We start from the raw sequence: 11,339 nt of genomic DNA, 5'->3' as shown, positions 1-11,339 counted from the left end.
ACACTGTTACCATTCTTACAACTAGAAAGGCTTTAGTTGACTTGCCAGCAGTCATTCAGGCTTAGTATCTTACTTTAAAAGCTCCAGCCAAGCGCAGCCACGTAGGAGTGCAAAACCACAGGGGTCCATGCAGCAGAACCCATTCAGTTTTAGTCATGTCCTGGCCAACAGGACTCTGCCAAGTAGAATAATTCTCAAAAGGCACAATGTGGTGGAAAAGATCCTGTCCTACAACGCCTGACTCTTACACATGTAGGATGCTGAACGATGCAGAAGCACCACATTTATCAAGTACCCTATCAGCCTCTCACACCAATATTGTTTACATGTGCCAAGACCATTTAACCTCACAGCTTCCTTTGTAGCGCTGTGATTAGGAAGTGGGTTATTTCCCAAGAGTCCACAGTGTAGCTTTTGCTTCTCTTTTTGCTTTGTCTTTCTCACGTATACTCTCTTAGCTCTAACTGTAGTCCACACTTCAAAGCTATGGGAAGAGAAAGCTTTAGAAAAGAGAACATGGCCTGCTGATTTGCTTTTCTCCCACTTCTGCCAGCTCTGAAGAAGTAACCAATTTTTTCTGTGCTAATGAGGCTTCTCTAGGTGTAGGGGAAGACAACGCTCCTCATCTTTACATGGGAAGAATTAATGTTCTTGGATTCTACAAAGAATAAAGGATTTGGTTTTGGGGGAAGACTGTGAAGATAAACTATCTCACAGAATCACAGAATGTTAGGGATTGGAAGGGACCTCGAAAGATCATCTAGTCCAATCCCCCTGCCGGAGCAGGATTGCCTAGACCATATCACACAGGAACGCGTCCAGGCGGGTTTTGAATGTCTCCAGAGAAGGAGACTCCACAACCTCTCTGGGCAGCCTGTTCCAGTGTTCGGTCACCCTCACCGTAAAGAAGTTTTTCCTCATATTTATGTGGAACCTCCTGTGTTCCAGCTTGCACCCATTGCCCCTTGTCCTGTCAGGGGATGTCACTGAGAAGAGCCTGGCTCCATCCTCATGACACTTGCCCTTTACATATTTATAAACACTAATGAGGTCACCCCTCAGTCTCCTCTTCTCTAAGCTAAAGAGACCCAGCTCCCTCAGCCTCTCCCCATAAGGGAGATGTTCCACTCCCTTAATCATCTTCGTGGCTCTGCGCTGGACTCTCTCTAGCAGTTCCCTGTCCTTCTTGAACTGAGGGGCCCAGAACTGGACACAATATTCCAGACGCGGCCTCACCAGGGCAGAGTAGAGGGGGAGGAGAACCTCTCTTGACCTGCTAACCACACCCCTTCTAATACACCCCAGGATGCCATTGGCCTTCTTGGCCACAAGCGCACACTGAAACTCAAGTGGAAGAAAAGGGTGTACAGATCACGGAAGGAGGGGCTGGCCACTTGGGAGGAATATAAGTCTGTTGTCAGAGGATGTAGGGAGGCAACTAGGAAAGCTAAGGCCTCCTTGGAATTAAACCTTGCAAGAGAGGTCAAGGACAACAGAAAGGGCTTCTTCAAATACATTGCAGGTAAAGCCAACACTAGAGGCAATGTAGGCCCACTGATGAATGAGGTGGGGGCCCTGGAGACAGAGGATAAAAAGAAGGCGGAGTTACTGAATGCCTTCTTTGCCTCTGTCTATACTGCTGGAGGCTGTCCTGAGGAGCCCTGGACCCCTGCGGCCCCAGAAGAAGTCAAGATAGAGGAGGAATCTGTCTTGGTAGATGAGGGCTGGGTCAGGGACCAATTAAGCAAACTGGACGTCCATAAATCCATGGGCCCTGATGGGATGCACCCGTGGGTGCTGAGGGAGCTGGCGGAAGTCATTGCTAGGCCACTCTCCATCATCTTTGCTAAGTCATGGGCAACGGGAGAGGTGCCTGAGGACTGGAGAAAAGCGAATGTCACTCCAGTCTTCAAAAAGGGCAAGAAGGAGGACCCAGGTAACTATAGACCGGTCAGCCTCACCTCCATCCCCGGAAAGGTGATGGAACAACTTGTTCTTGATGCTGTGTCTAGGCACATCAAGGATAGGGGGATCATTAGGGGCACTCAGCATGGCTTCACCAACGGGAAGTCATGCTTAACCAACTTGATAGCCTTTTATGAGGACGTAACCCGGTGGATAGATGATGGTAAAGCTGTGGATGTGGTCTCCTTGCACTGCAGGAACTTAGTCATTGCTGAGCACCAGGACATCATCACCCTTGGTCAAAATCTGGAGTGCAATGACTGGGGATTCTCTCAAGTTTTCACTTGACACTTACTTTGTGATGACTTAGTGGAACTGCTAAGAAACTGGATGTGGGGACAGTCCTGGTTATATTAGTGCAGTTTGTGTTGTATAAAGTACTAAAAGTTGAAGAGTGCTGGGTGCTCTTTGACACTACCAGATCCATCCCTGCTTCTGTGCAGGGCAATAAAAAACATGTTCCATCACCTACAACAGGAGCAGACTCAGGTACAACCAGGTGGCTTGCAGGACAGATTTCCACAAACCTACCCCAGATACTTAGCCACAGGGCTCCTCCATTCACACATTTTCCTTTCTGCAAACCTCTTGTCAAAAAAAAAACCAAACCCATGTCTCATATCTGAAAGAGAATAGGGTCTACATTATTCATCAGGGCCACAGCACAGGTCTGTGTAATTTACAGATTCTGTAATTTAGGAGGAGGCAAGAGAGGAGGGATTGAAAATGGAATTAAGAAAGAAGGAAGCATTATGTTATTCTACATTTAGTAACCATAATGCTACAGAAATACTACTGTAAGCAGCAGTGTTTCGGTGCAACATCAGAGAAGATTCACTTCTACTAAAAAAAGTTTTGAATTCATGGAAATTTCTGATTAAGATAATTAACAACTGTACCCCACACGGGATCCAAAACAAAAAAAGGTGAACACACAGAATGCCGTACCTGAAGTATTAGAGTCAAAATGTTGTTGTTTTTATGGGTGTTACTTTCAGATTTGGGAAATTACAGGCACCATGATAAATATTTCAGGTAGTTGATTACAATGAAAAGTAATTAACCCAGCTACAACAACAGGTGTTGTATGGGGAACTGCTGGCTTTTATCATGAAGTTGTGGGTGCATGTGCTAAGTGCGTTCGTCATTTTCTGCTTTCTTTTATTCAGTGAATGCCCTGGGGAAAGTATTCTAGTGCCAGCATTTATAGGATATAATTAAACGCCATTAAATATGTATCTGACTGCTAACAACTGTGTAGAGAAAGAATAACCTAACTATGGTTATGTAAGGCTGTCTGTTCAGCTGGCTTTGGTGGTAGTAGTAGTCCTGTCTGATCTCGTTTACCCTGTACTTCACTGCTGGTTTTGAGTTGAGCGGCAGAACTGTTATTTTTTTGTGTCACTTTATTTCATTTTCTAATTAACAAATGCACACAACAGGATTCAAAGCTCTGCTTGCTTTAACAGAAATAGTCCAAAATATCCATAAGTATGAACATGGCTGTCCGTATATAATTATGGAAAAAACGTTAAAAGTGCAAACTAATAGATGTTCGGAGAGCTAATGCACAGCACACACAGGGGTTTGAATGGTGTTACACTTGTTCGCTCAGAGCCCGCTCCTGACAGCCTGGCTCAGGCACAGACTCAAGCACTTGCAAAGGGAGGACACTAAAGTCACTGCCAGAATCAGACTCACGTTTTCGATTCTCCTTTCCCGCAGAAGTCACCCTTACATAGAAAATGCCAATGAACATATTGCAACCTTTTTTCTTCCCCCAAATAACGCGAAATAAATGCAGAAGCTTCACTCTCCCGCTCCCATCTGCATTTGGAAGGAGGCAGAGGAGCTGTGTCTCTGCTTTTCCTGGCTGCCTCTAACCTGATATAACCTTCCCTTGGCTCTGAGGGTCTTGAACAGAAGATGAAGTACAGGTGAAAAATGTAGCAGACAAGCGAGGTGAGCTGCTCCTGCAGAACGGCAGGAGGAAAATAACACTGGTTTTACTGACCCAAACTGCCTTCTCTATCAATCAGACAAGACCCACATCCTGTGCTTCTTTGCAAGAGATGTCTTGGGTTGCCTGGGCCAGTGTGTGATTGGAAATGGGTCAGGAGCAGCAGTTTAGCTCAGGGCATTCTCTGTGCATATGGACTCCTCACAGCCCACAGGGAGAGACAAGCTTCCACCTCTTGTAGGGAGGGGAAAAGCCCATGCAGTCAGCACTGGTGAGCTGCAAACTCTCTGAACTCAAACTTTGTATTTTCTCTCCCCTTCGTGGGTTATTTCTCATTAGGAGTATTCAGCAACATCAAAAAGAGAAACATTGTTATAGATTGCTGTGGATTTCCTCACCAATAATAAACTTAGCTGCATACATTCCCTAAGGAAAAGGGCAAAGAAAATAACATTTATGATGGCACTTGTTATTTTTCTCCAGCAGGAATAGATAGAGGGGATGGGTTTGTTTGTCTAGAGATAAACACAATTGTCTCTCTTAAGCCAGTTACATGATTTACAGGGGAAGACTTTTCAGCTTCTAAACAGCCTTAACAGCCTCTAAACATGATCATAAAGTGTAATGTTCCTCCTGTCTGAGGCTGCATGAGTTCAAAAGTCATCTCCCGCTTGTGCAGAGATCAGCACTGCCTCATAAACTGTGAATTTACGGGGAACGGGTTACATCCACTGACCCCCAGAGACAAAAGCTGAACCTGACATTGATTATTTAATATCTTACTGACAAATGCAGCTCAGAACAAAAAAATATTTGACTCCGGGCATTTGTAAGTCTGAGCTTTTGGGTTTGGGTTGGACTTTAAAGTTGCGGGGTTTTTTTTGTGTTGCCTGCCATATTACTTCCCATGATCCAATATAGATATGAACATCTTACTGAAAATAAATTAAAAATAATAAAAAAGGCATTTTGCCTTATCGCAGATGTAAAGCGGTTCAAAAAAGCAGACAACGCGAGGCAGGTAGAAAAAGTATTTGAGGGTAAAAGGCCCATCACCACTAGCAGATTTTTCAGCATTAAGAGCCTACCCTAAACCTGCTACCTAAACAGTGACTGGCAGCTTGCAATCCAAGTACAAACACATTTATCTGTCAGAAAAGGCTTCTTGGGAAGCCTGTGCCTTGACATCTCAAGATTGACTGATAATTTTAATAAAGCCTGTTATCTGGCAGGGAGCCATTTACCCCCAACGTTCGGTAACACCGTGTCAGTGCGTACGTGCGCACGCACATCGCACATGTGCTGAAAACACGGCCGTTTCCTGGCACCGGGAGCCTTTCCCTTGCAGAAATACTGCCGTGCTGACAGAGGCAGAACGACTTTGCCCAGACAGCCCTGCCCATCCGTGGCCGTCAGCGCGGGTCCCAGCAGCCCTGTGCTTGGCACGTACCCCCGTGTCGTCAGCTCCCCGGCGTGCCTGCGGCTGCCCCTGCTCGCCCAGCTCTGCCAGGCTCCCCGGGAAGCTGCTCTCCCACGGGGAGGACCTAGAAACCCAGCTGTGGGGAAGCAGCTCTCTTTTTTTATCCAAATTCAAGCAGTCCCGCTGGAAGGGAAGGATGGATGCCTCCTAGGAAGGGCCCAGCCGCCTGCTGTCTCCTGCGACTGAGGCTGTTCATGCCACACCAAGTAAGGTCTCATGCACATTTCTGCCTGGAGGTTTCTGCACGTCACCACATAATCCCGACAGCTGGAAGGGCTGGTGAATATACTTGCTATTCCTCTCTGAAAAATACATGCACAGAAATTAAACCCATCATCAAGAAAACTGATTTCATTAAGAAAGCAAAGTAGCTGTAACAACAGTCAAACGCCAGGCAGCTGTTAAATAAATTCCATGGTCTGAAGCTAATAAAAACCAAGCAACTTAATAGCTTCAGGAAGATTTTCTCCCCATTTTATGAAAGAAATAGTTACAAAGATTTCAGCTAGGTTCTGTGTTAGTGTTATGCACTGCGTAATTTTGTTTACTTTTCCAGTTTATCTTTGGAAAGAACACAATCCCAAGTGGGATATCTGGCAACAGCTTGAGAAAAAGCAAGACTAAGCATCTTCAGTTGTAGCATCTCTTGCCGTACATGCAAAAGTCCACCTGACTTGACCAACTTATAAGCCACTGAAAAACTCTGCTTGAAAAAGTTCAAATTGTTGACAGACACACTCTCTGAGCTACTGAAAGGTGCTGCATCCCACAGCTCCAGGGTAAATAATCCTGAAGAGGTTCCCTTGCAGCTGCAGCCCTGGGCAGAGGAATCGAGTACAAGGAGACCACGCTTGCTCACACTGCTGCCTCTCAAAAAGCAGGGAGGACAGCAATGAAGACAGCAGGGACAGCAACACGATGGGAGATGGGAAGCCGGTCAAGCACAGGAGGAGCCAGGCTGCTGCAAGGGCGAGCGGTGGGTGCGCGAAGTCCAGGCAGACAGCTTTGGACCTGTGAGCCTCAATGCTTCCCTGGGGGCAGCAATGACTTCTGAACCCTGAGAAAAATGGACTTTTAACCATCAGTAACAACAGTTTCCTTCCAGCTTGAGACCTGACTCCTGTAACCTCTTAGCTCAAGTCACAGAGGATCTAGTCCTTTTGATGGACAACATAAATGTTAATATGAAGACACACAACAGAAACTCTGGTTTACTTTACTAAAAACTTAGAAAAATTAAACGTAGAAATCACAATAAAGGCATTTGAGGGCACAACATCACAGCCTAAACATTCAGGAAATACTAGAGCTGAAGTTGCTGTCACAAACATACTGCAATACCTCCTTGAGTTATGTTAGCACAGACCGTTTTCTTTTTTCTATAGGACAATTGCTGTATTTAATGCATTTGGGGAATGAATCAGGATTGTGTAGCAAGAAAGGCTGTTGCCTGTCTCAAGGGTTGCAGAAATTGCAAGTGGTCTAGAAAGCAGTCAAGGGGTGGCAGAGTGGCCTCGCACTTTAGACCAAGCACCAGAGCGAGCCCTTCCTAGACCGTAGACCTGTCCTCTGCTACAAATGTGCTTAATGCTGGTGGGCAAGGAACACAGCCAGATTTTTCACAGGTGGGATGTGATTTCTATCCTTCTTGGAAAAACCTGCTTCTGAAAAGCTGAGTAGCAACAGCTAGAGCTGAAGCAGCAATAGCCATGATGCCTGCTACAGAACCATAAGCATCTTGGACTGACCACCCCAAGCTGGTCCAGACTTTAGGCACAGGCTCATTATTTCTTTTCCTCCACCTCCCCCCCAAAAAACCCCAAGCACCCCACCCTACTGCCTTATCCCAAAAAGTAGTCTTAGAGTTAAACTGGTCTCTCTGAAGCACTCAAGATACTGGGGGAGGGGGGGGGAAACTACAGAAAAAAATATCACAAATAAAATATCTGCTTTGTGTACAGAGTAGGGTATAAACTGCATACAGTAAGGTAAGGGGCCAACTGAACCACGTACTCAGTAGGTCAGTACATACTCTCACAACAGCAGTTACCCATCAAATGAACTAACTAACCAATATTGGCATCTTGTGCAGAAGAATAATACTCCATGATCATGTAATTAAAAAAAAACCCCTCATGATCATTTATAAAGACACTAAAACCAGCCTTAGGAAGTGCCTTTTTGTGACAAAAACTAGTCTGACACCCTGCAACTTCCAAAATCTTTGTCTTTCCAACTTTTATATTGTTTATAAAATACCTTATAGATGGTTACTTTTTGTACATAACTGAGTGTGCAGAATGCCCTTCAGAGGGATGCATCAGCTCAGCTCCCATACACAGAGGGGTTGTATTGCTTCTGGGAACCAACTGCTAGAAGACTGCAGAACACAGTTTTGTTTTCAGAGTGATTTTAGACATCAGTTTATTTCTAAAGAGACCTGTTTTGCATTGCGTTTTAACTAATTGAATGAAAAAAATCAGATCTCTTCCTTTGGCCTAGGCTTTATTATTTAGAAAAAATAAAAATCAATAAACTGACAAGCAATTCTTTTGTGACACGGACTCTAATTTAAACCTCACTTCAGCCAGGCAGCAGGCACAGAATTTGTGGCACAAGCTGTCGAGAGATGCTGAAAGTGAAGCCTTGGCAAAATAAAGCTTTGAGGGAGTCAGTCTGTAGTATTATTTACAGACAGGACAGCTGTGCCGGTGACTGAAGTAAAACACCCTGACTAAATATAATCTGAAGCCAGAGATAAGTAAGTGTTTCAAAGCTATGTCCCTACAAGAGGCACATGTTTAGCTTTTCATGCATCACAATGGATGTCCCACATGAACTTTTTTCTTCTTCAGGTTTCCTTCAGCCCCCGACTGTCCCTGTCACCCTGTGCCAGATGGGAAGTGAGAGCTAAGCTGATCCACCTCTTTGTGGTGGAAACCCCCCGAGCTTCGGCTACAGGTTACTGAAGCCTTCATGAAAAATTCAGAGCTGGTATAACAAGCTTGCTGAAAGTAAAATGCATGTCACATTATCCACCCGCCCTTTTTGCTAGCACTGAACTACCATCGCTGAGAGGTAAAAAATGTGTATGTAACAAACTTGTACAGGGATATAGATGAAAAAATAAGCATTAAACTCATTCCTGTTTTCACCTTTTATTTTAGCAGTAAAATTAATATAGTGTAAAAACTAAGGAGCAATAAAAGAACACAGAAAATTGATTTATAGGGACACATAGGGGAAGGGGACACTGAAAACTGCTAAGATGCTGAAAAGATTGGGATGTGGAAGTATTTTGTGCCTTTCTCAGTAGGTAAACCTTTATGGTTGTGCATTAGATGTAAATTAAGAGTGGTAATATACCACTTAGTTTCAAAAATTTATTTCAGATGCTAAATTCAGTGCCTTTTAAAGGTGTGATTTGTCGTAAGAGGAAGAGATCAAGCAAAACAGTGGAAAGCAGAACAGCCTGAGTAGAAACTGGCTTTGTAATTCAGCCCAACCTTCCCGTTTGTGCTTTCATTCTGCAAGTGCAAGGAGACACACACTGCCAGCCCTTACGAGCTGGGCAAACATGCAAGCTCGTCCCTGCCATCTGAAACACAAAATACTTGAGATGGGCTATGGAAGTAATACAAACGCAGCCCACGGCTCTGTTCATTAGAGACTGCAGGCCCTTTCAGCTGACTGCCTGCCATGTCACCTCCCCCAGGGAGTTTGCTTCTTGCCTACATACTCTATATTTGAGTATTTGTAGGGAAAAGCATAAATACGAGAGGTGCATAAACCAGAGAGAGGCTGTGTAGGGATATACCCTGGTTGGGATAAACAAGGAGTGTGCAGGACATCGCTTCTTTCCTTATCAAGGCTCCAACTTCTGAGACTTTGTCCCGTATCTGTTTGTCACTCAGTGATATTTTTTCCTGAATTAAAACAGGGTCAAGCATGTCTCTAGATGTCCCATTATACGGTGGAGAAGAAAGCCAAGCGCAATGGGTACTCCACATGCTGCCTCCATCTCTGCCTGCCAGGGGAGTCCCATGACAGGCACGCACCCAGCTTGCCGTGGGGGAAGCAGCAGCATCCCAACTCTGGTCCTCTGAAGGAAACGGTTCCTCAAAGATGCAGTTTGTCCTTCACATGTGAAAATCCCATGCAAATGAAGTGTGGCCAGAGAGATGTCCATGGTCATCTTAACAAAAAATGTACAACAACTACATAATTTGAAAACTGATTCTCAGAAAGTAGCATTAGTACCAACTAGTCATTTAAACAGCAATCACATTATCACAGCAGAGAGAATAATCTCAGTGGAGCTTTAATGGTGGGCAGGGCTTGACCCAAGTACGAGGAAGATGCAGGGAAAATCTAGCATCAACACACAAACACTCTGTAACTTCCTACAGCACCAATACTCTCTTCCCAAGTAAAGAGAAGCCTGTGCTTCATCCACAACCTACACAACTCGCTACTACACACATGGGTGAGCGTTGTTCTTTCTTTCTTTTGGCATTTTAGCCTGTAAGGCTCCATTAAGTGTATCAATACCTGCAGCTTAATTTACAAGCGCTTTTACCTCAACAGTTTCAGCTCTGAGGAGTAAAGTTACAAAATAACCTTTTTATAATGACAAAATTTAACAATAAAATTATTTCTGGTGGGCTCAGCAAGCCATCAAAAATAAAAAATTCTTGACATGTTTAAATGTGCTGTGCATATAAATTGCATTTCTAAACATTCAGTAAGCATCAAAAGTCTTCCCTAACCAAAGAAATAAATACAGGGATTCAGGATAAATATTCGTGCAACAACTTTAATGGATCTCAGAGGGTCTGTTGATGGAATTAGTTGGGAAAAAAAAAAGGAAAATAAAAGACCTATGCAGGGATCTTGTTATTTGCACAGAAGGGCAGCTGCCTCTGAGGTGAAACAGCATTGCCAGTGCTGCAGCCTTGCACAGCAGCTTGGGTCATGACTTACGGATGTCGTATTGATTTGAAACGGCATGGGTAATCAAATAGGTTAAAAACAAAAAAGAAGATGGTAATGTAGCTGCAATATAGCAAGACCTTAGTGTTGTTAAAAATACCAGGAGACCATTAAATACTTGAAGTAAACTGAACTCCAAGTCCAAACATCACCTTATAAATCAGCTCCCACAACGGGGTCCTCTGAGGGCAGAGGGTGCACAGTGAAGTTCAGGAGCGTGCTTCAACTCTTAAAGCCCTCTCTTCATTAAAGCATTATTGAAGTCATCTTCACTTCTCGCAACCCTCTCTACTATGATGTTTTATGCTTTGCTGCTCATCAGGTGAAAATATTATCACCTACAGTCATAACGCAGACCAATTTAATGGAGACAAGAGTGTCACTAAGTCACCTAACATACCTTTTATAGCACTTACACACTAGTGCATGCTACCTTAAACTTGGGGGCTATTGGTGGATCCTAAAATTTCCATTTTATATTTCATTTGCTGTTTAGAAAAGTAAAAAAAAGCCAAACCCTCCTGGGAGAATAGAGCAAGCCTTCAAGATATTTTATGTGCTGTCCCCTGCTGTGCCAAAGCCTCACACTTGGTAAGGGGTTACAGATGTTGAGCAGAGCCTTCTCTTGGGTGTGTGGGATGGTGGGAGCCAGGGTGGAGGGGACCCTTCTTCCACTCTGTCCCCATTAATTCCTTGCAGGGGCCAGCAGCGCAGAAAGGAGTGACCTGTGATGAAGCAGTTGCAGCTGCATGACGCCCCCAGATTTTGCTGCCTGGGAAAGGAGGAGTTCAGTGGGAAGGGGTCACAGGGGTGGCTGGGCATGCAGTGCCCAGTGGATTTCAGTAGCTCTGTATAAAATGTGGGACCCAAGCATGCCAAGTGCAGCATACCCCAACTCCACAGCAGGATAAGCAGCATACACCTCCCTTGCCCCAATCCCTT

This window comes from Nyctibius grandis, chromosome 6, assembly GCF_013368605.1.
Source record: "Nyctibius grandis isolate bNycGra1 chromosome 6, bNycGra1.pri, whole genome shotgun sequence".
Taxonomy (NCBI): domain Eukaryota; kingdom Metazoa; phylum Chordata; class Aves; order Nyctibiiformes; family Nyctibiidae; genus Nyctibius; species Nyctibius grandis.
Note: the sequence above shows the minus strand (reverse complement) of the source record.